We start from the raw sequence: 26733 nt of genomic DNA, 5'->3' as shown, positions 1-26733 counted from the left end.
GCAGGAGATTAATACATTTTGCAAACAAATAACCTGCCTGGGATTTTATTCTTTCAAGTAAAGAGAGGGAGACTTTTCTTTAGTAAATTACTATCTGAGAACCCTTTGCTCATACCTGCATCAACCGTACTTGCTGTATACGTTCAAAGCAGTGCTTCCACTTGAATACATAAAAAAACAACAAGTCACACAGAGAAAGCATTGGCCACTTCATAGAAACTTTTGATAAAGGTAAATCACACACATACGCCTATCTCATGAACTCTCCTCTGTGTTAATAAACAGAATATCACATTCTAAATGAAACTATGCCTCTTTCATGCCACACATCTTAAAGGAAATTACAGTTTAACTTATGTAACCATGTCAGAGGCAATTTAAGTGAGTAATCTGCTTCTTTTCTTTGACATAAATCAACTCTATCCTTAAAAAAAAAAAAAACACAGCAAAATATAACTTTTGCACCTTTATCTGACAAACAGCAGGGTTACAAACTGTTGCACCTTTTTTTTGCAGGAAACTGAAAAAGGGATAGAATTTGCACATCTCTGGATGTTTGCCTAAAAATACTGTTTCCTTAAATTCGGTAGTTGTTTATCAAATATTTCTACTAATCAACGTAAATATTTTGCAAGACATTGGCAATTAGTTCACTTAGCAGAAGCTGGAATTCACAGGAATTGAGAGTTTTACTGACAGAATGCCCTGGTAGGCTTAGTATACTGGTAAAGGTGACTTTAGTCAGCATGAAGTCAAATTAAGTTGAGATCTTCCCTGACACTACAAGGGAATTCCTTAGAGCTATGGGAATGTATTTTTGTTTGCTGCATTTTGTGACCTGAATGAATTTCTGTTACTAGAAAGGGTTGGTGGCTTGGACATCCAAAGTAAAGTGAAGTAGGGCTTCTAGGTCCTAGATACTCCACTATTGTCAAAGTATGAGACATCTGAACTCAAGGTGTTTAGAAAAGTTCTTACCTGCCTGGAGTTCAGCTTCAGGCCCAGGTGATGACAACCTGGGCATCTTGGTGTCTGCCTTACACCTTAAGGTCAAGCAGTCATTTGACAGTGTACAAAAGTGGTCCCAGGAGTGCAGCCCTTTCATAGAAGAAAACACTTGACCATGACTTTCCTTTTTCTCCCAGACTCAGCGTATTACTCCCTGTGTAATCATATAGCATATCACAGGAGATTCCTTTTCACTCCTCCACAAAGTATTAAACCCTGAAGAGGTGGAAGATGTTCATTTTAAGCTTCTTGGGCTTTGATGGGACTCAAACCAGCCTCTGCCCTATTCTAAATAAGAGGTTCTGACCAAAAGCACACAAAATAGATCATATCTCAATATTTAACTGAGATGACATTTTAATGAGAGTCTAAGGCAAAACGCATAAGTAGGGAAATACTTGTGAAAGAGGAAGAAAATTGCCCTTTTCCCCCATCTGCTGCTTACCCAACCCTTAATAAACAATTGTGGTTTTAAAAAAAATCTTTAGAGAACATTGCATTTCACTTTTTCTAAAAGGATCTCTTACTCATGCAAGTGAAAATGATGCTACCACCACCCTTCCATCGCTACCATGATTTAAAAGAATGAGGGTGTTCTGTGCAAGCAGCAGATGGAGAAAAATACCTTTAATTAAAGTTTCTGGGCTGCAGACCACAGGAAGAAAAAAAAAAGGGCTTCCACCCAAGTTACGTCTCCATTTGCCAGGAAGACCTGTTTAAGACGTACCTACTTCTGCAGCATTTCATATTGCCTGGGTCTGGACAGCTCTGTCCTCACTGTGGGACAGTTAGTATTTTATCATATAGCTAGCCCAAGCATCTAGGAACCTATTACTAGTAGTGAACATAAACATCCCTTGAATCATTAAAAAAAAATAATTACCAAAACTAAATAAGAATTCATAATAACAGCTTAACTTACTCAATGAAATTTAACCAATTAAAAATACCTATGCAGTATCATTGTCACACACGTCATTAGTGGTTTGGATTCTCTCTTGGTTATCTTTGTGTAAAACAGATGCTTACAGACATGATGCCATGACTAGCATCAGGAGATAAAGCAGAAGGACTGAGCCAGTCTCTCACACCAACACTGCCAGTGTTCAATGAACACAGGTTTCCACATGTCTTCAATTACAGGCTATGAATGAATTCACCCAAGTATGGACAAGAAGAGTACTAACAGCCCAACTCTTCTATATTTCTTAGTGGGAACTTCATTTTGTTAGAAGAATTCTGGACTTATTGTCACAGACCAACCTCATGCCAACAGCAGCTAGTAAATTTGACCAGTTATAGCTAGATCGACCTCACATGAATACCTCATTCAAGTAAGTCAAGAAAAGCTATTCACCACTTTAAACGCCAGAGACTTAATCCTCTGAAGTTGCTCTGGATAAATGTATATGGCTAAAAAAGTTTGTGTACCTGACCTAAAATAGATGGTATGTATCAATAGTACACAGATTTTCTAGACATTTTGTAGTTTTACACTGATATGAACATGCATTTTTACCTTTTTTTATGCTAGATGCCTACATATGTAGACCAGGGTATGTTTGGTGGAGAAAGAGACAAAGCATAGGTCTGGTTTAACTTCTTTGTCTAAACATTAAGCTTCTATTGAAGCCATTTAGCAAGTCCTTTCAGTTTAGTAAGACTGCTGACTTTCACTGTCAATAACTCGATAACAAGCAGGACCGTATAGCTAAATATACATCATCTGTTTTTACAAGCATTCAGGGTGGAGGCATCAATGAATTGCATTTTCAAGTGCGTATCTTTAGAACACTTAACCACCAAGTCCCAAAAACATTGCTGAAGTCTCCTCTAAAGACTTCATATCCTCTGGAGACTTCAGAAATGCTTTGAATCAGTCCTTAAAAGCTGTCTGAAATTAGTTGCATTACAAGTGTGGTTGAAAATTACATATTCTGTGCATTCAGCAAGATACAGAAGCACAAGACTGGTGTTATGCAGTTTTCTGGAAAGATCTTTAAAGGCAGTTAGTGCAGACTGCTTATAATTTCCTGTGGCAGGTTCTCATGCATATGTGTTGAAGCAAAGGTTGAAGCAAAGACAAGCTCTAGAATAAGTAACTAGCTGATCTGCATCCAAACCCAGAATTTTAGGAAGCAAAACTGTAAAAGCAATTTCATCCTCTTAAACTTCATGTCTCAAGCTTTGTGTTCAGACACATGCAGCACAACTTCTCCCTCTTGTCCCCCTTTTTTGCTGTGCATTGGGTAACTAGCTGAACACTGCTCCCTTATTTTCCACAGTTTTCTTTGCAGAGAGGCTGCGAGACCAGCACATCGTCCTTCCATCGCTGTACAAAACCTGGTGTACCATTAATCAGGTCAGCCAATCAGCATGCAGGGATTAGCATAATGTACAGACACACTTAATCAGGTCTACTATACAGTTAATCATGTGTATGCTAATAGTTATAGAAGATTAACCATTTAGGACACTGGCTTTCTGTTCTGATTGGCTGTGTTTCCTACCTGTTAACTTTCCCCCTCTTATTTTGGTTTTTTTCCCCCCTCTTTATTTCTTCCACCCAAAATTTTGACTGCTGAAATTATTTCAGTAAGGCTACTCATATAATTAAAGATATATTTAAGTAATGGGGGAAAAAATAAAGAAAAATAACAAACAAATAAAATCATAGACAAATTAAAATATTAGATTAACAAGCTGATATCAGACTGATAAAACTATTATTTTTTATATAAAAAAGCACACTTTGCTTCTTCAGAAAGTGTTCTTGATCTCAAGAGCTATGAATACAAATTACAGTTTAAGCACCAGACTGTGTTAATTTGCAAGATATATTCTGAATTTGTGAACTAACTTTTAATGGCAAAGGATCTGAATGTATTCCCTTTTGGTAATCAAAAACAAAATGTAGCAGTAACGTTCTTCGGCCATTCACTGGAAATTGGTTGAGAGAGAACAAGTAGCAGCCAAAAGTAATCCCTCAAGCAGCCCTGTAGCTGAGCATTTGCATGCCGTCAGGGCTATCTATGGCAGGGCTGAAGGATTCAGTCAGAAGGAAGTGTGGAGTGCTTAGGGGAAGGGGTGGGGGGAGAAGCTGAGTGAGAGGCACAGAAAAAATGAGCCTGCCAGTGGTTAATTGAGCATATAGATTCCTAATGTGTCAGGCACTACCCTCTCAGATGAAGGATGACACTTTTTAGGACGCATCTTCCTTTGTTACCATTTTAAGACTAATGAAGCCTGCAATTCATAAACCTGATGCTGGGTACTTATCTGCTGCCAGGACAATCAGTACAGCAGAAGCCTATAACTTTGTGTGCACAGGTTTTAAATATATGGTTTGGGGGCACATAGCACAAAATTATTGTGTAAACAGTTACAGCTCTAGATAACACTTCTAGAAGGGAAAAATAATTTGCAAATGCAAGAACGGGTATCTCTCGTGTAAATAATTTCTAAAATCAGGTATCTTAAGTGTTTAAAAGAGTATATTTTGTATTTTTTCTTCATCTCTAGATTTTGGGTTTTTTTTTTGGAGGGGGTTTTGGTTTGGGTGTTTTTTGGTTTTTTATTATTATTATTATTATTATTAAAGTGAACCAGGCCTGTTTACTTTTATAGTCTCTACACAGCAAGGTTCCATTATACAAAAGTTGTGGGTTTTTTCCCCTGCCTTCAGGTCACTTGTTAATGAGCTGAGCACTGGGAGAGGATGGAATTGATTACAATGGGATACGGGCAGAGACATTGCCTTTAAATTTCCATAGAATTAGAAGAACGAGCAAGAGAAAGAAGTCATGTTTGTCAGCAGTACATGGAGATGCTTTTCTGTGGAGGTTGATGAGAGCACCTTACAACTGGTTGGATAAAATCTGGGTGCCAGTTAGAGGCGTGCGGGGACCCACCTCAGCCCCAGCTTGTGTAGTCTCTGACCTCCTTAACCTCTGCAGGGCTTCCTTTATGAGAGTTCCCAGCCAGATGGTCGAGTCATCAAACCTTTATGAGCACAAACTCCTTTTACCACTTCACAGCTTCTTCCAGCCTAAAAGCAGGGAGGGTAGATGTGTGAGGAAAAGAAGCTAAAAGGTGTTAAGGATAAAAACAAGACATAGGGGTACCTTCTTTCTGGGTTGGTAACTTCGTGTGATGTCTGTGGCTTTGGTACTCCCTGCCTGTGTTGATGTTATTATGAATGTGTTTACATCTTTCAGTACAAAACACTTAAATGGAAAAGCACAGAATTATTTCCCACTATACACATTCATTTTATTACACTGCTAAATGAGCATTTAGATATTTTATATATATTTTTTTTTTATTTCTTCAGTTTTTGATTGTTTAGGACATTTTAAATCCATTTGGTTTTGGTGGGTTAATACTGCTAACAATCAACTGTTCTGGTTTCAGAGGAGTGATCTGTAGTGGCAGAGCATGTTACCTACCTTCATTGGCAATAGGTGACTTAAATTACATGAGGCCTGAGCCCAGCAAAGTGACCTTGTTAACTTTATGAGAACTGCACTCTGGTTTCCACCTGCATTCGAGGGAAAAAACCTCACTTATGAGGAAGTCAATTTCCAAGCACTTCTCCAAGAGGAAAGTTAACTCAGTCACCGATTCCTGGATTTAAGGGTTACACTTTTCCAATTAGAGAACACACACAGAACAGCAAAACGTGTAAAACTGCAACATTGCCAAGACATGCTATAACCATCCTTTGATGCACAGAGCTAATTTTAGAACCTTTGAAATCAATTCTTATCAGTAGCAGGTAAAGTCAAAAATAGAAGACCCATGAATCGGGGTGAGGTCAGACTCCTTTACAGGTTCAGGTTGATTGGTTTGCAATAAAACCTCTGAGATCTGCCAGTTTTTAATGAGCTTTTCTCTGAAGAGGTGAACTTGTATTTTCACTGGGGGTTACTCTTGAGGGTATGTTTCACATGCCTGTCCTAAACATTCCCTCTAGACCTTGCTGCTTTCCCACATTAAAAATCATCAGGTGAGTTGATGGTTTTTCACCAAGGTACGATATATTATATCAGACCTTCCACCAAGCCTGCCTTAGTGAGAGAAAGGTAACAGTCCCTGGATGTTGCTCATTTTATGTTCATTTGATTTCACTTGCAGATGATGAAGCCATAATAAATAATTCTAGCAAAGGATCTACCCTCTACTTGTGAAAATGGATCTTGACTCCAAGGCCAGTGAATTTCTTTTTTGGAGAAGGTAAGTAGGATGTACTGTAGAAATTTACTTTGCCACTTTGCTGTATGAATAATAGGCACCTAGATGGGACTGGAAGCTGTTTAACAAACAATAGGAAATCACCCTAAACACAGACGAGATGTACTTTGTAGAAACGTTGTTTCCAGAAACTAATACAAGCTGTACAGTTTTGGTTCAACTTTGGTTATTGTTCTTTTTAGATTTGAGGATGTGCAGGTGCTATATGTTTAAATATCTTTTATCTGCTGTTACATTAAAACAAATAAAGGGTCTGTTTTTTGGTCTTTCCACAATACCACTAGGTGTACATAGAGCTGCCCTAGGAAAATTCAGTGTTACACTGGCAACTTTAGTCTTCTTACCTTCTTGCAGATTGTTTTATGGGGTTTCTATGAGGATACATTTTTAACCTGAAACTTGTTTAATACATAGCAAATACATATTTGCTAACAGGATTGCCAAGAAGAAGTACAAATCTAGCACAAATAGTATTGATTTTTAAACTGCAAGCATCTCATTAGAAAATGTATTTTGCAGTACTATCTAAACTCTAGGCTGTGTCCTGGATGACACTAAGAAATCAAACACAATATAATTAACGTAAATGGGTTTAAGAACTATAAAGTTCCTGTAGAAAAAAGTGTTTTTAATATAGCTTTATTAGACACCTGGCTTAAGTTAATGTGTTTGAAAGTTGCATAAATGTTTGTAGAATATCAACATGCCCACGCTAGCATTGTAGGTGGTTGGTATTGGATACCGACTTTCATCTTTTCTTGAGAAATCACCCTCACTTGTGCACTGTCCTTCACAACACGTTTTCTGTTGTTGGTTTGTTTTTTAACAGGAAAGTAACTCCCCAGACACATAGAATGCTTTTTTTAGCCTTTTTTTCTTTTTTTTTTTTCCTTTTTTTTTTTCCAAAACATTAAGCATGGGACTAGCAGAACCAAAAAAATTCAGAGTTAAGTCTAAAACTCTGTCCTTAACTCACCCCGCTGTGCTTAGGTATTATAGCACATATGGTATGAACCCCCCACTGCTCTGAGGCCCCCTGATTAAGTGCTGCAATACTGTACCTAGACACAATGTGGTGACTTAAGGAGAGAATTTTAGCTTTAACCTGAATGTCCTGGTTCATGTGAGACTGTTAATGTTATTAGAACATAAAGTGGGTGGTTTAATACCTTATATATGGTGCTTAAAGTCAGCAGCAGCTGCCAGGGACTGGGTTCCTGCACTGTTTTTTGCTAGGGGGAGGGGAAATCAGTATGTTTTCCTTGCAGTAAAAATAGAGCACGAGACCTCTTTTTAAATTAAAAGAAAATTTTATTCACTGTAGATGAGCTACAAGAAAGTAGTGTAATCAGCAAAACAAAACAAAACAAACTTGGGAGGGTAAAGCTGGATCCTTTGAGAGTATGAGCAGACGGCAGTTTTGCTATAGTGAACAAAGCTCATTCTTTGATCTTTGTGTTTCTTCTCATTTAAGGCTGTTTGTCTGGTAACATCTTAAGAGATATTCCTAGCATTTGTCAAGAGCTTGGGGTCCTGACTTCAGACATTTGAAGGATGCTACTTGTGCATGTAACAGTAGATTGGACAAAGAAATAGGCTACACAAAAAAAACAAACAAGTAAAGCCATAAGGATTTAGCCACCAAGTTATCAATAACATGGTTTCTAAGTCTAAAATGTTTACTTGTGTAAACCAAGACATCGTTTCACAAGTAGGCTAATTTAACTGACTATTCTCAGAAGAATATGCTACTCAGTGCTAGATTATTACCAACAAATTTCACTAACGGAAGATTTGTAAATAGAGTTGAATGAGTTTTCCACAATAAGAGAGCAAACATCAGAGCCTGCTCCCTACTTGGTAAATGAGACATTCAGATGTGAATGATTCAAGTAGATAAAGATTCAAATGTGAAATTTCTGTCTTATTGATCAGAGGTGATTCCTAAAATTAAGCTGTCAGAAGTGTTCAGCTGTCCAGAACACTTCTGGCTCCCCATTAAGACATGCTAAGGTATATGTAAGCTGCATCCCAGAAGCACAAAGAAAGGGTTTCCTAGGACTCTTTTCTTCCTTAGTTTGGATATACACATTTTTTCTACATCTTAGTCTGTAGGGTGCAGAGGAATGGAACACCCTGGCAGCTGGTTGTTGCTTTGGTGTAAAAGACTAAGAGACATCAGCTTAAAGCAAACAGGTCTCCAAGCATTTCAGCACGTGGTGACTGTGTCCTGAAGCCCTTGTTTAGAATTAACTCTGGGAGTGTTTGTGTATACACAATTTTCATCTCACGTTACCTCTCCCAAGTGCAAGTTCAGGATGTTCACTGATACTTCACTGGAAAACAAAGCCCCTGTTGATAGATGCTCGCTTGCTGGCTGGGGTGTGGGGAAATGTAGAGATTCAAACAATTTCACTTCCATTCCTTCACTCCTTCCATGGGGATCTAGAAATAGCTCCATGTCAAAGAGGTACACTTCACATACACCCTCAGCAGAAAGTTTTCACTTCTGCTGCCTTGAGGTGTGCCTCCCCGTATTTACATAAGTATGTTTTCCTGATGAGGTTTTCTGGCAAGTGCAGCCATCCCTGCAGGACTCTGCACTCACACTTCTGAAGGGCTCTGAGTCTGTTTGAGTGGGTGCAGAAGGTCTTTTCCATGTGTGAGAAAGCAATGTTTGCTGCAAAAAACTTGAGGATCCTAGGTAACTGATAGGGATTGGAAAAGTATATTTACATTCTTCTTGTTAAAAAGGTGTTTAAATGGATATTGGTAAAAAGTAGAGATTTGTGAGTCACAGAAACATGCTATAATAGTAACGTGCACACTGAGAGTGTGGAGAAAGCAAACAGAATAAGTTTGGTTGAGTTTTGTATATTACGCTTTAGAAATACAAAATAGAAATATTGAAATAATACATGTGAACACAGAAGATTACATTGTTCATTGTCTTTGGGAAATACCTGCAGAAAGCAAAAAGTTAAAAGAGGGGTGGGACGGGCAGTTTGAGTTGCATCTGTGGGGCTTTAGTAGGCTTCTAGCTCAACAGTTTACTACAGCCTGGCCTGGATCCTTCACACCAGGATAAATTTCATGTTACGAAGATGAATGGCAATGAAGAGCTATGTAATTATTAGTTTTGCTGCGAGACGATCAATCATCTGGGATGAACTGCTTGCAGAGGTCACGCATGACCTTTCGGCAGGAGCGTCGCTGGCACAGCGACCGCAGTTTGCTGGCAGCAGCAGTCTCCCGCTGGCTGCATTATCACAGGCCTGGCAGCGCTAAAAGGCGGGCCCGCATTCCTTGTCACTGGGACTCTTATAATTATGACAAATGACTAAATGTGTTATTTTCAGCAAAGCAATGGCAGTCAAAAGGGGTACTTAGGGTTTGTAAGAGGTGATGGCTGGCGTGGCTTTGAAGGCTTTTCCTTTTCTTGACTTAGCGCAGACTGAATCATACATGGCCACCCCACTGGTAGCTGAGCAGCGTGTGAAACCCATTTCACACGTCTGCACTGCCTTACAGCTGCGATGCCCTCTTTTCATCCCCAACAAAACCAGAGCCGGTGGCTGCTGTCTCTTCAAAACAGGCACACAGTTTGGTGGGGGAAACTTTGCTGGCTTTGTTTTAATCGGAATGAATGGGAAGTCCCAAACACTGAAGTGTATTTTACTGGAGTCTGGGAGGTGGGGGGGTGGTGAATGAACAAAGCCCAATAGGAAATGTAGCCCCAGTGGTATTTCTGACAGCAGAGCAAGCTTCTCCATCCATAATGACAATGGGCATGAGAGTAGTAAAATAGATAAGGAAAAAAAAAAACCAACAACGTGCTTTTCTGGAAACTCATTTGAAGTAAAGAAAACCAAACAAACATCAGCAGCATGTTTAGGACCTGAATCTTGTAAATAGTCTGCAAATTTCCCCTTGCATCACTGAAAATACCAAAACTGAACATTCCAGAGATAATTTTAAAACTTCTCTAAATAAAAAATTTTAAAAATGAGATAAATATTGCTAAAATATATTACTGTGTGAATGAATAGTAGAGGGTGGAGGAAGGATTGTAAATGCAGAGTTCGTACCACAGAAAATAAGGACTAAAACAGCTCTTAAACTTAAATTGGTGCTTCCTCTGCCTTAAACCAATGCAACAGTCTTGCTTTTGATATTCACAGGTATGACTCATGTTTCATTGCCTTATCTAAAATGATACATATGCATGCAAAACCTGAAGTAATTCTGATTTACAGAGCCTGAAGTGGAAACACTTGATACTTCTTTAAACAGCAGAAAAACTATTTTCTGCTGGGTTTGTTTCTTTTTTAATTTTTGTTTTTAAACATTTTTCAGGGACATGCTGTATTTTGTCCATTAACAAATAGTATCAGGCAACAGAAGTATCATGAGTGAATCTGCCCCCTCACAATTTACTTTGTCTTCACTAGAGGTTGTGTAATTTGGATGGCATGACTTGGACAAGAGTAAATACTTATGTGCTTTTCAGCTCTCAGCAGAGCAATGAAATCTCTAGTAAAAAAAATTAGCCTGGTGGACAGTCCCTGATTCCTGGAAGATTTGTCTAAGAAACAGACCAGATAACCAAATGACATATCACGCAGCACAGCTAATGCCCAGCACGACAATCCAGTTCCCTGACACGCAGTACCTGGCTTATCACACTTTGGATTATCTATTTTTCATGGCTTTTCCTGGCTCACCTGAAGTAGAGCAGCTGGGCAGCTGGCATTCTCTGTGCCTTGCACAGCAGTGGCACAGGTAGAGCTTTGCCTCACATCGCACAGATGTTGGATTCCTAATACTCCAGTCAGCCAGGAGCAGAGGAGCTGCTGAGGACCCATGGCAGAAGTGACAGGAAAAAAGGGCTATTTACCCTTTTTCCTACCCCCCGCCTTTGCCTCCTTTCTGTTTGATTATGTGCCCATTTGCAAAGCTGGGCCCCCAGGCGGAGGGCTTGAATTACAAACAGCTTGACAGTGACACTAATTTCATACGCCTGCCACCTCATCCTGTGCATGTAAGGTCACCTGTTACATCTAGCAGTTATGATGGAATATTTTTTCTGTAGCTTATTCAACTTGTGAGGCATCGCTTACTAATGGGTCTGGACTGGCTCAGCAAAGTCTTAGCCATCTTATTCCAAAAGGTAAAACAGGGCCTGGTCAATACAATAGTTACTTCTACTAGTTATTGCCAGATTTCAGACAAAATCAGTGAAAATGCAGATTGCATTTAATATTCTTTATTGCTAAATTTAGTGTTCTGTTAACACCTTAGGTTGTTATCTTGCTTTTCTTTCATAAGGAGTATCAGAGCATGAGAGCTTGATGACAAAAGAAGTAAATACTTGCACTGAGAAATTTTTTTATAACCTACTCTTTTCATATTTTTCATACTTTTTTTACTCTACATTTTCATTAATCATGCTAAATTGTATAGACTACAGAAACACTCTTACAAACTTACTTCAACATTTATATTACCATGGTTGTATTATTGCTGTTACAGCTTACTCTTCCCTTCACTCAGATCCTAACCAGCACATTTCTCCAAAACAATGGAAACAAAAACAGCTAATGAAATCATTGTAGCCTTTAAATAAATAGCTTACTTTTGGTGATGGGCTATTCAACAGGCTTATAACTAATTTACAGACAAAAAATTTTTGGATGCCTAAGATTTCCCTACTTCTATTTCTCTCTCTCTCTCTCTCTCTAAAACAAATCAACAGAATGAAGTCAACAACAAACAACCCTCAATAGTGACAAAAAATGGTTTTTATTGCACGTGCTGTGACTGGTGGGAGCAGTATATGGATGAACCTGTCCCCACTAGTACAATCACTTTGCTTGCAGAACAGATTAGATCCATGCAATCTGGCCATTGGGAAGGGTCCCTATCCCACAGCTGTTCCCAAGCTACATTTCAGAGGGGTTTAAGTCAATGCTAGATAGCCTGGGCCAAAAGCTTGCAGGCTGTGGTAAGAAAGGATTAATACCTGTGACTGATAGCTGAGAATCTTCCCTGTCATATTTTATTTTACTAAGGTAAAACAAGACTCGTGTGTCAAGGCCTTTTTGGCAATCTCACAGGTACACATTCTCCTCTCTGTTGATAGTTGCCATTTTGTTCCCCAAAGCCACTCCTGTACTCAGGGTAGAACATAAGCACCTGGTCATCACACTGTGATGGTGTCTATGGACTTTACAGACTGTGTCTGCATGATGACAATAAAGAAAAATCTAGACCCAAACTCATAGACTTAAAAAAAACCCCAAACAACAAAAAAACAGATCTCTGACCATAATATTTTCTTATTTATGGGTTGATCCCCACAGCAATTGAGGAAGCCAAGTTGGCAGCTCTGTGGCTTTAATGTCTTCTGATTTTCCATCTGCACACTATTATTTCTTATTTTTATTTAATGGGATATCTGCTTTAATTCTGTTTTTTTTTCTGAAAATGACATTTTTAAGGAAAATAGTCATTTTTTCTTTCCTTCTGGTTTCCAGCAAAGAAAATCCCCACAAATGTGACAGTCACCCAGAATATAGCAACTTAATTTCAGAAGAAAATAGTTTTCCAAAGTTCCTCTAAGATCTGGTGTTTGAATATTCCCATTCTATTTATGTTTTACCTTTTCATAGATTGCATTTCTAAGTTATGCATTCATTGTGTATTTTATGCCACGTTTTCATTTCTTAATTCTAAGAATTCAAACCCTTTTTTAATTTCATTCTTAAATGTAATAAAGTAATTAGAGAAAGACAGACACTCTAAAGCAGTTTTTTAACCTCCAGAAATTCTTGGAAATATCCTGTTCTCTGCTTGCGTTAAAACCCAATCCCTAATTTCAGCATGCTCACAGTAAATAGGAAGCCTATTAAGTAAATGACAGAGAGTTTTTGAGGGTTTTTTTCTTTTGCCAGAGTTTACAGCTGTAGCGAACAGTTTGATGCAGCTCTAATTTCTAATTATGACATACTGGGAGTGGAGGAGGTTGTCAGTTTTGCTTGTTCCTTGGTGAGAGACAGAATGAATTTATACTTTGCCAACCAATTTATCCTCCTCTATTGAAAAGCTAAGAATAGTCACTGCATATTAATTGATAAACAGATGTGATCAACATTTCAGAATTGCTACTAGCTTGTCATCAACATGACCAACCAACAGCCCAAGAAAATAAATACTAACCCAGTTCAAGGTATTTGTACAGCAATGCTTTTAATTTGGGGCAATGATCTCAATGTGGTTTATTATAATCTGTTTCTGTTATGAGCAAGTTACTCAGGATAAATGTGTCTCTTTCTGACTGCAGCTTCTACCAAAGCAGTTATTGCAAAGACAAAATGAGGCAGGGAGATTGGATGTGTGACATACTTTAAACGAAAAGTGAAATTGCTAATGTGTTTTGAGGGCATTTCTTATTTCAGAAGAAGTGATCCAAATGTTAGAAGAGAGATGCTGAAGCAAGAACAGTTTTGTTTGCTAATGCAAACAGATGTGGGGATAAACTATTGAAACTAACAAGTGTATTTAATTCCCTTCAAACAGTGAGGGCTAAAGGCTGAAACCATATAAAGAGGACTCTTGAAGTGGACCAGCTGCCCAGGCCTTTTAAGTAGTCTGTACCAGCATCTTCCCCCATTTGTCCTGCTGATTATTGCTTGATTGATGAGCTGGTGTGTGCAAAGTGACCACCTGAAAGTTCTGCAGGCTTTAAGAGCTTGGTCAGTGTGTATTTGACCCTTAGAGGCCATGGATCAAATATCAGGGTTATATGCATTTCAATAACTTTGTTTTGATACTTGAAGGGGAAAAAAATTATTCACACTAGGGGGAACGAAGGAGATTAAATATTTATGCTTGAGAGCATCTCTGAAAGGATCTCAAGTGACTGCTGTCACCAGCCTCCTGGTCAACTTTTCTTAGCTTGAGCCCCTTCGTCTTTTCATCTCAGAAGGGTAAAATATATATTATTGTGAAGAAGAATAGCAGAAAAGCTTTTGTAGCAGACTGTGAAGGGATTTTCAGTGAGTGGCCCCTTTTGAGGGAGGAATGGGGCTTTCCTGAGAAATGGGTATTCCACACTGTCACCTGACTCAACAGGGCTCCAAGATGGCCAATAATTAATCAGAACAGGGCAAAAGTTTCATTTTCTGTAACTTCACACACAGCAGAATCAATAAAAGAAGTCTATTAGTTACCCTCTCCTCCCAGTCTGGAAATAAAAATTAAGGGAGGAAACTGGGAAATTTTAAAGCAATTCTGATGTGATTAACACTTTCCCCACAAAAAAAAAAAAAAAAAAAATCTAATCTGTTTTCTCAAACAATTGTTGTGATATAGAAAAGACTAAAAAAAGGAAAAAAGGGTCCCTATGTGAATATCACATTCTTTTTAACATGAATAATATCTCACCTGCATATTTCAGAACACTGTTCATGAAATTCGCATAATCTGTATTTGATGATTACCCACATAAATACTTAGCTTGTATGCTAAGAAAATGCCATGTACTTAGGAAAATCCCTACATTTATTGATTTATTTTTCAAAGTGTAATGTTTGAAGATGATCTCTTAGATCCCAGTCAATGAAAACATATGCTTATACAAAAAAGCATTTCAGTTACAGCATAAGTTTCACTCTTGTTTTGCAGAGACTTTTCTTCTGACAGCACATCTTATGGCTAAGAGTAAACCATATTGTTGCATAAAACATGTAACCTATACTTTGATACACATTTTAATATGGTGTGTGGGGATGCAAAACCAATTTACTCTATAGAGATTTTTTGCATGTTGATGTTTAACCCACATATACATGCACTGAATTGAGAGAGATAATTAGCACAAATGTCACATGCACAGCTCCCTTCTTGCCCCTCATTACCCTCCCTCACCCTGCCAAAAAAACCCAGGCCCTCAGCAAGCCAGAACAAGGACAAGATGCCTGTGTAACAGCCTTATTCTGAGAAGAAAGTTAATGTCATTGGTTACTTGTGGAAAGAAAAGTAACAGGGTGGTTGAGTTTCATCCCTGTCTATTTTGACTTGAGCACTGTATATTCCTGTACTGAGTGTGCCAGCTGGCTGTGAAGGGTGATCCATCGTATTCAGCGCATGCAGAAGTAGCGTCTGTGCCGGTAATTAACCTGATACTAATTTAGAGAACTGCTAGCAATTTGAGTTGATGGAAGATTCAAAGGCCCACTTGCATCACAAGGATTATAGATATTTTATTAGTTAACCATCCTTCTTGTTTAAAATCTGTGTGGAATAGCCTGAATTTGTTTTCCAGACCTTAAGTCATTTTTATGACTCTTTTCTGAACCCTTTCAAATTGATCAGCCTACTTTTGAAGTGGATTTAGCAGAATATGCTGGTAATGGCCTGCCAAAACATAAGTAATGTCCCTTGCCTACTTGTGTTTAAAGCCTACCTTTCTCCACTTCTCCTTTCTCAGTATTTTACATTGAGGATTTGCATTTACTATAGGAATCATACAGCTGAACAGAGAATATTTCTGTTTTGAGCAACTGTTCTCTAATATGATCTCCAGATCTTTTTCAGTATTTTGTCTTTCCTTCCAGGTTTACTTTTCTAAAATCTGGTAAGATTATCTTGCTCCCAAGTGTGCCAAAATTTACTGGTATGTTAGTAGTTCCTTAGACAATTCTTATAAGGCTTTTGGATGAAATTTGTGTAGAAACTCAAACTTTAAAATATTTACTTCTAGTTAGAACTCATTAACAAATGTAGAAAATGGAAAAGAGAAAGTATTGCCTTGTTTTATGAGATATTATGCTATCATTACTTTTTTTAAAAAACAGAAGCATACACATTTGTAATGTAGAATTCTGCCTTTTCTGCACTCATATTGGGAAACTTCCCATCACTTTCTATAAGTGTATTCCATTGTTGTATCCTACATAATGCATAAATGCTGTAGTGCCATTCCTGTTTGACTCCCTCACTTTCTTTCTTGCTCTTCTAGTGTATTTTAAAACGTTACTTTCTCACCTTTTCTTTGATGGGATAATTTTAAATGAAGCAGATTTGCTGCATGATTACACTACTGTGCAGTTTGAAGAGTATTGCATAATTAAACAGTTTCTAGTTATACAACCATTACATATCTGTGTTTCCTTTCCCATTCTATTTTACTTAAAGCTGCTTTCAGCTTTGGCAAGTGTCCCTTTTGAAGTACCACATGTACTTCTAGTTTACAGTTGTACTTACATCCACATATACTGTGGGACAGCAATAGATTTTTTGTGTAGACCACTACAGACTATTTTTTTAATATATGCTTTCCTTGGCCTTCAGGAGTTATTTTCCTTGGCTTCTTAATTTATGATGAATCAGCTTACATTAAATCATGACCTTGCTTGACATGATGCATCATAAATGTTGAACTCTTTTAATGAGTGTGTTTGTGGTATGATCAATTTGGATAATCCATCTTGAGCTGAAAAGGAATGAGCACAGAATGAATTCTTGAGACTATTTAACATTTATATGTATTGCAAAAAGGTGCCAATATGTTTTGACATAAAAACCTCACACAGTATCCCAAGTCAGGGTATTACCTTATGGAAGATGTAGTAAATTCACATATAAGTGTCCCAAGAATATGCAGTGTTGCAAAGCAGGCAACTTCTGCTACTGTAAAATTCTGAGTGCAGTTACTGAGATGGATAACATTTTATTATTCTTGTAATGAAGTCTAATATAACAGATTGAGTTTGAATTAGACTTTGTATTTGTGGACATCTGATGTTCAAAAAAAAAAATTGTCTTTAGGTAGTCATTGCCCAAGGGCCCAAACCTTATGATGGTTTGCAAAGAAAGCTTATGTTTGATGCATTGAGCTGCAAGCCGTTGACTCAATACAGACCACTAGGGCATTCACATGGGTTTTCTCATTTCCATGGTCTGAATTCAGTCCAAGCCTGTAATGTCAACAAATGCTGACTATTTCAAGCATCTATGGTGTCTTCAGTTTAATTATGAATTATGTTAGGTAGATAATATATTTTTCTAGAACAATATATGCCACCAGACAACTTACCCTTATAAGGAGAGAAAACAGCTTCACATTGTTATTGCTCCACATCACAGCAAGGAGGGACAGTAACTTGAGCTGTTCCAATCAGTGCAAGATCCCTTTTCTGTCGCAGTTGGTGTATTTTGTCTTTAAAACCTGCATGCAAAAGGCTACATCTAGAGACATTCAAATGGTGAATGTTTTATTATTTTCTCAGGTGATTTAAATCCACCCTTTCTGCAAAGCTACCGCTTCTGACAGATGCCCTCATTGGAGTACCACTCTTCCCATTTTCCTGCACTAGTATGCTTATGCCAAGTTATATAGCATTTCTCCTGTGGCAACGATGATTTAAGCATTCTCTATCTAATCAGTCCCATAACTGTGTCAGCACAATTGTTGTCTCAGTCCTTGACCAACTTACAATCTACAGAAGAGGAAATCACCTCTTTGGGCAGATGTATTCCCTCAGCTACTGTGCCATGTAACAGAGCAGTGGAGCTAGTGGGCAGAAATAAGGATACGGTAGCACTGGTGACTGCAGGCTTCTTAAATAGGGCTATGCAGTATTGCAACCAGCCGTGTAGCCTTAGCCTGAATAAACATGGAGGCCTATGGAAAAGGTGCTATGCAACCTGCATAAAATAACATTCTGAAAAATTTTTCAGTTATGTGCTGTCCAGAAATATGGTGGATATTTTAAACACAAATGAAATTTACTGCTTCCAGTGAAATGCATTAACAACATTACACAATAGTTTTTAGAAGCTGGAAGAGTGACATAACCAACTGAGACTGCAGAGAGGATTTCAACACATACAGTGTAATCACCCAGGCTGGAGTTTGGCCAGGACACCAGGATTAACACTGTGAGGCATGCTGCAAGGGTTTGGGGAATGAATCTTCTTTAAACTTATATTTCATCTGGAAAATAGCAAACTTCTGCAGCTCTGTCATTCAGACATGTGGGAAGGACAGAGGGCTACCTCATGAATCGTCTCTGCTTTCTGCAACAGCAAGACTTCTTGGCAGTTGCACCAAAATACTGAGCCTAAACCTACTTAATGAATGAAACGAGGGGGACATAGGACAAGGCAGCATAAAGTACATTTAAAATTCTCCATATCACTTCTAATTTACACATTCTTTTTTAGAGAGAGGATGAATAGGACAATTACAGTGAATGCTCTTGAGAAATACCATGGAGGGAACCCCAAAGCCATAGTAATGTGCTTGGTGCGTTTATTGATGACTGTTTACAAAGAGGTTTCCTCAGTGTTGCATATATGTTGTGCAAAGCAATATATGCCAGCAGAAAGTGGACTGCCTGAACCAGCAGATATTTGTGCACATGCATGAAGATCTTGAATGTCTAGTTTTGTACTACCAGTTGAAGACAGTAATTCTGAATTGCCCTTAATATTTCCGGTAAAGTTAAAAAAAAAAAAAAAAAAAAACTCCAGTTTTTTTCAGGGGTTAAATCTTGTCTTCTGTGCTAAAAAATGAACTGAAAAAATGAGTGGGAATTTTATACATCAAAAGATACAATCTGTGCCCTGTGGGGCTCTCGTTCCAATGGGTCTGCCCTAAGTATGAGAAAGTCGTACACTGTTTTCAGTGCTGATGGTAAATTGTGATGTTTTCATGACAACAATCATACATTATAAACTTTGAGAGATCTGAACTACAATACAAGAAAAACGGACAACTTCTGGTTATGTAAAGTGTCTTTTAATCTGTCCCATGCTTTTTAACCTTAGGAAAAGAGTAACTGGAGGACCCAAACCAGAAAACAGCTTATCTTGTGCTAAGAAAACTTTCTTAATGTTGGCACTTTAATTCCACCACTGTTGAACACTGGCTTAAATGGCGAGTTATATACACACTTACATGCTTTCTATCAGCACTTAAGTGTGGGGTGGTGCCATGCTTCATGCTTGAGTATGGTACTCACTGGCCAATAAAGGAAAGCTAAGATTTCATCTGTGTAATTTTAGCCTTTCAACTCATACTTGTTTACAGATGTTAATTCCATTTATGTGTCTGTGTTGTAATGCTACCATCATCACATACCTGAGACCATCATGCACCATGATCTGTTGCATTCATCTCTGGAAAACTTGCCCCTTTAAACTCTCTGTCTGGATTTATTTCAGCTGCCTGAGATTTGCTGTTATGCGTACAAACCAAAATGTTTATAGGCCTTATAAGAGCAGAATACTCAATGTTTGTCACTAATTTGCTTCATCGTGTTTCAAGCTAGAGAAATTTGACAAAGCTGCTAAATTGAAGTGAGTCAGAGCTTCAGCATTTCTGCAGGATTCTTTTGTGAACAGGGGCTTTTAAACAGTTTACAGTGTAATCATGGCAACAGTAGAAAATCTTCTGGTTTAAAAAACAAAAAGGAATAAAAATGCTAAACACTTGAGCAGAAAGTAAGCCTCCCCTATGTGCAAAGTAAATGATTTAGTGATGTTCTCTTCATGTTAAATGAGGCAGGAGATCACAAACTAAAAAACACTTAAATATGATTTTAAAATTAATTATGCTTCACCCCCATAATAGTATTTAAATCAGTTATGCATGCACTGAGTTTGCTACATCGTAAATGAATTTTTGTTCAGATTCTAAGTAGAGCTAGGCTTCATTTGTGAGATACACTCGGAGTGATTGAGTTCAAAGTGAAGCCATAGAAGAAAGTGCCCACAGAATCAGAAGCATACAGTATGATAACTGTTATGTGAAGAATGTTAATTCTTTTGTGTCAAACACTTCTTTTTTTTTAATTTGCTACACTGCATTATTACTTTAGCTATTTTAAACTAATCATATTCAATGCAAATTTTGATTAGATTGAGAACACTGAACTAGTTCATGGAAATCTAGTTATGAAGTAATGATGGCCATCATCACAACAGTCTCTGTCTAGTGAAGAGGAAACTCCAGCTTTCTGTTGGCACAGCTATTCTTTTCTTCTCCAATAGAGCTACCCCAACTATTTACCTCACTGCTTTTTCACAAATGAAGATGAAAGCCCAGCAGTCCTGATACAGAGGCAGGGATGCCTGTAATGTAATGCAATCATAAGATGGTCAAGTTCAAGATCCTCAGGACAGTGAGAAGAGCATGCAGTGAGCTCATTGCCCTGGACTTCAAGAGAGCAGACTTTGGCCTCTTCAGGAACCTGCTCAGTAAGGTTCCATGGGATATAGCACTAGAGGGCAGGGGGGCCCAAGACTCTTGCTTAATATTCAAGGATCACCTGCTACAAGCTCAGGAGTGTTTCATCCCAACTAGAAGGAAGTGCAGCAGGAGGGCCAGGAGACCTCCATGGGTGGATAAGGAGCTGCTGAGGAAAATTCAGAGGGAAAAAAAGGCTTATAAAAGGTGGAAGCAAGGACAGGCGGCCTGGGAAGAATACGGGGATGTTGTCTGGGAAGCTAGGGACCAGGTTAGGAAAGCTAAGGCCCAGTTAGAATTAAACTTGGCTAGGGATGTTAAGGATAACAGGAAGGGATTCTATAGTTACATTGCAAATAAAAGACAGACTAGGGACTACGTGGGCCCTCTCCAGAAGCTTTCAGGAGAACTGGCTATCCTGGATTTGGAGAAGGCTGAGGTTCTTAATGACTTCTTTGCCTCAGTCTTCACTGGCAAGTGCACTGACCACACCACCCAAGTCTTGAAGGGCGAATGCAGGGACTGTGAGAATGAAGAAGTTGGGCCCACTGTAGGAGAGGATCAAGTTTAACCATGCCAAGTACAAGGTCCTACACCTGGGTCAGAGCAATATCAGGAACAGTCACAGGTTGGGCAGAGAACAGATTCAGAGCAGCCCTGCAGAGAAGGAACTGAACATGAGCTGGCTTCAGTGTGCTCTCGCAGCCCAGAAAACCAACCATAACCTGGGCTGCATCAAAAGGAGCATGACCAGCAGGTAAAAGGAGGTGATCCTGCCCCTCTACTCTGCTCTTGTGAGAACTCACTTGGAGTATTGTGTACAGTTCTGGTGTCCTCAACATAAAAAGGACATGGATCTGTTGGAACAAGTCCAGAGGAGGGCCATGAGAATGATCAGGGGACTGGAGCACCTCCCATATGAAGATAAGCTGAGAAAGTTGGGGCTGTTCAGCCTGGAGAAGAGAAGCCTGTGTGGAGACCTCATAGCAGCCTTCCAGTATCTGAAGGGGGCATATAGTGATGCTGGGGAGGGACTCTTCATTAGGGACTGTAGTGATAGGACAAGGGTTAATGGGTTAAAACTTAAACAGGGGAAGTTTAGATTGGATATAAGGAGGAAGTTCTTTACTGTAAGGGTGGTCAGGAACTGGAATGGGCTGCCCAATGAAGCTGTGAATGCTTCATCCTTGGTGGTGTTCAAGACCAGGTTGGACAGAGCCTTGGGTGACTTGGCTTAGTGGGAGGTGTCCCTGCTCAATGGAACTTGATGATCTTAAGGTCCTTTCCAATCCTAACTATTCTACGATTCTATGTTCACCACTTAGATATGGATCCTCATGGGTTTAGTCCCAGTCAGGGTTTGAGTTGAGGAGGGTGAAGTGTGTGTGCTCAGGTGCTGTTACTACCAAACCAGTCACTAGAATGAAAATATTCAGGAATTCAAGATGAAGTAGACACAGACTAGTTGTCAATAGCTTATGGTGGACATCTACTGCAATAGGTTCCTGGTCTTCTGTGACTAGTAATGCTAGCACATCACTTATATGTTCTGTGTTTTAGTGTTCTATTTCAAAAACTAATTAATTTATTCTGTAAAAGAAGTTTTAAACAACTGACTTACAGTAACCACAACTTTAAAAGTATCTCTGTGGCATTGTCTGTGCTGTACTTTACTTTCAAGTCTGATCTACATGGAAACTGTTGATTTCATCTAATAGATCAAGTCTGTGGTTTTAGTCCTGCAATAAATCTTCATTGATGATCTGTAATGAAGGCCCATAGTGTATTCAAACATTTGGATTTCGGGAATTTGGTTTGCACTTTTTGTGTGACGATACATTTATTTTTCATTCCGTCTTCCACTCATATCCAGTCTGACTGCTGTATGACCTTGGGAATGGCAGAAAACATACACTGTGTGTTAAAGGGTCTGTTTCTGGGCATACCTAGCTCTTGACAGCTCTAGGTATGTGCACATTTCCCTGTCTTGTGAGACCCAAGATAATGCACAAAATGGGCATTTCACTACAGGGCTTAGGCCGGAAGACATTCTTGTCTAATACTTGCTGTACCAGGTCTGAGAGAAGAGAAGGGGTGTTGAGTTTTTCTTCTTTAATTAAATAACTGTCACTACACAATGTATGACAAAGAGGAATTCATTTCTTTGTCCTGCACTTCTTTCTGTTTCAAGTAATATTATTAACAGGTGAATTAAGTAAAAATCTAGCTGAGGTGCCTTCTGTAGATGCTTCAAGACGGTAGATTTTGGAGGTCAATAAATGCCTACATCTCTCACCTTGTGTGCCTAAATACTTTACAGATTGTCTCTAAATCACAACTTTCTCCTTGGACTTTCCACTTAGCTTCAGAATGGCTTTTGTAGATCACGGTTGTAGTTCTGTGTAGCTCACTGTCACCCCTGCCCTGTCCTGCTTCCTTCCCAGCAGGACCCTGATATGCTCCAGCATCAGGTGGTGCTGAAAGCAGGGGCAGGAACTGATCAACCAAAAAGGAGAACTGGAGTGAAGAAACTTGTTTGCCCCCATATCTGCACATTGTCCAGTGATCCCCTTCAATGACCTTTTCCTTCAATGGCTTTGTGTGCAGGAAGTACCTCAAAGTGTTAATTATGATTGATTTGCCATGCTTTTAGATGACTGTTTATATCATCCCTTGTCCTTAATGATCTTTCTGAGACCACTACACAGAACACTCCAGTCTTTACACTCCTATAGAAGAAGGAAAATACTAATGACTGTTACAAAATTCGCCACATTTGCTATTATTTCTGGCAAAAATCAGTCTCAGTTGACTGATGTCAACTGGGAAGCCTTCATCTCAATTTTAAAAGGATTTGTACTTAAAAGCAAATAATAGTAGGGCATAATTTTCAATATAAAAGACAATAAATGTTTATCTGATTTATGTAACCCCTATTCCCTTTCTTTTGAAAGACAAAACATTAAAATATGGAGTGGTCAGTTCATAGCATGTGTAAAATATGTAATATTTGAGGCAAGGTGGAGGACTTGTTATGGTTTTGATTTTTCAGCAAATGGGGAAAAATTATCTGGCAGTTTGGAAAATAAAATATAAACACCAAGTATAGGATATTGATAACAAGTATCTAGCATTTTAGCTTTTTATCATACCCATAGCACTGATTTCTAATATTGATTCAGAAATCTGTTTTGCTGCTCTGTTTTCTTTTTTACTCTCCAGACAAAGAAGGAGTTATTCTTCAGTAAAGGAGCTCTGAGTACACTGAATCTTACAATGCAGTTGCCAAGCATCTTAGTTTGCCTTGATTTAGCTCTCTGAACTCTGTAGGTCTAGCTTGGTGGTTCCCTGTATCTGTCCATCTGTTATTCAAATACAGTGCTTATTTTATAAATGCATTATCGAGTACTAAAATAGCAAAAATCTCTACCTCAGTCTTCAGTCAGGCTGCTGGCTTCTCTTTGCTGGTAATATATTTATTGCTTTTATGACTTTAATTACAGTATCTGATAGAATTATTATTAGTATTATACTAGAAAATCAATTTCTTGTCAAGGTAACATTTACCTCCTAAAACACCCTACAGAAACTGCTGTCAGAAATGATTCCTTAACAATGGCAGAGAGACTGACAGGACTTTTGCTTTCTTAATATAAGCACAGATAAACAATTAGAGTTTTCTGTACAGAAAGGCTACAGTCAAAATAATAAGCATGATAACTATTAATTACTGGTTTAGTTGTGTGTAGTACAGCTACTCTTGATCTAGATTTCATTGTTAGAATTCAGCCTTTAGCAGTCTATAGCAGCTTGAACAAATGGCATGCCTCACATTTTTACATCTCATTTCTTGCATTTTTTCTAGAGTTTTGTATACAAGAGATGGGGTTCTGCAGCTTTGTAGTTTTACCTTCAAATAGACACAAACTGCTTAGCTAAAGGTCTTATGACCAATGATTAATCTCACTTGAAAAAAATTTACCACATCAAGAAAGCCAGAGTTTAAGAAACCTTTACCTCTGTCCCAGGCTTTAATCTCTTCAGCCACTTGTTTCATTTCTTGTACAATAGTTAAAAACTTTTCAGTGAGGATAATCATACTCTTTGCAGGATGTACTGCTTACTGAAATAGTCTCTTATTTCTTTGAGTGCACTTTACATCCTCCATATCTTGGCTGTTAAAATAATGTATCTTTTTCCTTTTTTGATTAGAAATGGATCTAAGCTGACATCTTCCAGGAGAATAACTGTGGACTCTTGAAAGTGTTTATATTCTTATATTCTTTATATTGGTTATGAGCTTTTGACTTGTACAAGCAGCTGCAGCAATTAAGATACAGATGAAGGGAAAAAAGTGAACGGGTGAAATGTGAATTTGAGCACATGTACTTGAAAGTTCTTGTGGCTGGTCAATAATAGTAGGAAAAATACCATGAGATAAATCTTAATTACTGTTGAGCCACAGAAAATGAACTTGCATTTGGACCCAAAAGGTAATTTTCATCTGCCATAAAGGCTCTGTAGTTCCCATAACATTGGGCAAGAGATGTACGTGGGTGAAAAACAACAGTAAAGGTATGTAAGCAAAAGGAAAAGAAAAAAAAAAAAGAACCAAAGCACAAAGCCCTGTGTACTCCTCACCACAGTGTGCCTTCCAGTATTTTGGTTACAGGTACTGGTCATGGTAGCTTGTGAAGATCATCAAGAAGATTGGGTCTGGTCAGTTCCACCTGGCCATGAAGCATTGCAGCAGCACACTGGGAAACAAACTGTGGACTCTGACAGGCAGGCAAATATGCAGGTGGGTCAAGCTTATGCTTACTTTGGGTAAAATTCTTGCTTGAATTCATGCAAACAGCAGATGACCAATAATGTCTCTAAATCAAAGGTGAATAAAAGTTTGTATCTAGGGTGCATGGTCTTGTGCCATAGACAAAAGGCAATGTAAGCAATAGTCTGGGAAATATTAGAGAGGTAACTTGGAGCTGTCAAAACCTGTTCTTTTCTGTGCCACCAACATCAGAGCCTTGTAGCATCAGAGGACCAGAATAAAGCTCACTGCAACCTTTCCTGCTCTGCTTACTTCAGACACTAACCAGTCATTCCTCAAATCTACTTCAGAAATAGAGTAAAATTCAGGCCCTTGCTAAAGCTAAAGGAATATTTGCTATCTCAACCCATGGACACCAAGCTTCACCTAAATTGCAAAGTTTGTCAAGTATGGATGCAGTGGTCTAAGGGATCCTACATGAATTTACCTCAGTTGAAAAATAAAACAATTTATTTCAAAAGTGCCTATGGAATACTTCCAGGTAGAAACAGAATAACGAAGAAACTGTGAAGATATATTTGGATGTGGGCTTTACTGTCTCATGAACCAAATATAATCATTTTTACTCTTGTAAAACTTCCACTTAAGTTGCTAAGAGCTTTGTCTAAGTAGCCACTAAATAAGATCTGCAGGATTTGGTTCTAAGTTTATGTTTGTTGCTGGTTTCCAGTGAATGGGTTTTGCTGAGATACCTCACCAGTATCCAGCAATTTAACTCATTTACAGAAATGTGTAAATTCCACCAAATAAGCTGTATTCAGCCAGGTTATTTTTTCTCCTTTTTTTTTTTTTTTTTCTCTATAGCCTTTGTTTGCCCTTAATAGGCAGGCTATCTCTTGCATTACAAAACAGATCGGACTCTAGGAGTATTCTCACGGGAGAGAGGAGCTGAGGCTTGCTGCCTCTGAGACTGAAATTCCCAGCCTCTCTCTGCCCCCTCCCTTTCTTCCCTAGGTTAAGCAGCTGTAAAAAAGCTTAAACCATTTCAGTGAGGCAGACCTGCAGTAGAGCCACACCGTACCTGATGAATCTGTCAGTCTCCTTGCACAGCTGTTTCCAAAGGCTGTCACTATATTGCTGGTTCTAAGAGGAGCCTCGCTGGATCGCCTTTGCACTCCTTCTCCCTTAAACAGAGAAAAAAGAAAGAAAAAAAAAAAAGAAAAAATGAAAGAAGCCTATAAAGGTCAGACCAAGGACACTTCTGCAGCAGGCTGCTTGGCTCAGCCTGGGAAGTTGCTTATTACTTCTCACTTCTTACCTTGTCATTTAAAAGCAGAGTGAACTTTATATCCTATCAGAGAAAATATCTCCAGTGAATATACCTGAAGTAGATGTACTGTCAGGTATCAGGCTGGGAAGGAATCTGCAGCTTGACAAGATCCCTCCT

The 26733-nt window shown here is 38.6% G+C and overlaps 1 long non-coding RNA gene across 3 annotated transcripts in view; it reads left to right on the top strand.

Moving 5' to 3' along the window:
* The first annotated feature begins 5784 nt into the window (after positions 1–5784).
* Positions 5785–26733, top strand: part of LOC133208483 (uncharacterized) — a 35958-nt gene continuing 15009 nt past the window's right edge. Inside the window, exons 1-3 of one of the 3 annotated variants that reach the window (XR_009724380.1) lie at positions 5785–6016; positions 6145–6243; positions 25162–25294. This is a non-coding gene — a long non-coding RNA (uncharacterized LOC133208483). Of the gene's footprint in view, positions 6017–6144; positions 6244–17552; positions 18530–25161; positions 25295–26733 lie in introns of those variants that run through there. The other 2 variants (XR_009724378.1, XR_009724379.1) reach the window with 2 other exon arrangements.

Source organism: Neopsephotus bourkii, unplaced genomic scaffold (assembly GCF_033783945.1).
Source record: "Neopsephotus bourkii isolate Nb327-2 ecotype Australia unplaced genomic scaffold, CSIRO-AGI_Nbou_v1 NB_272, whole genome shotgun sequence".
NCBI classification, from domain to species: Eukaryota; Metazoa; Chordata; class Aves; order Psittaciformes; family Psittacidae; genus Neopsephotus; species Neopsephotus bourkii.
This window is presented reverse-complemented; position numbering and strand designations above follow the sequence as displayed.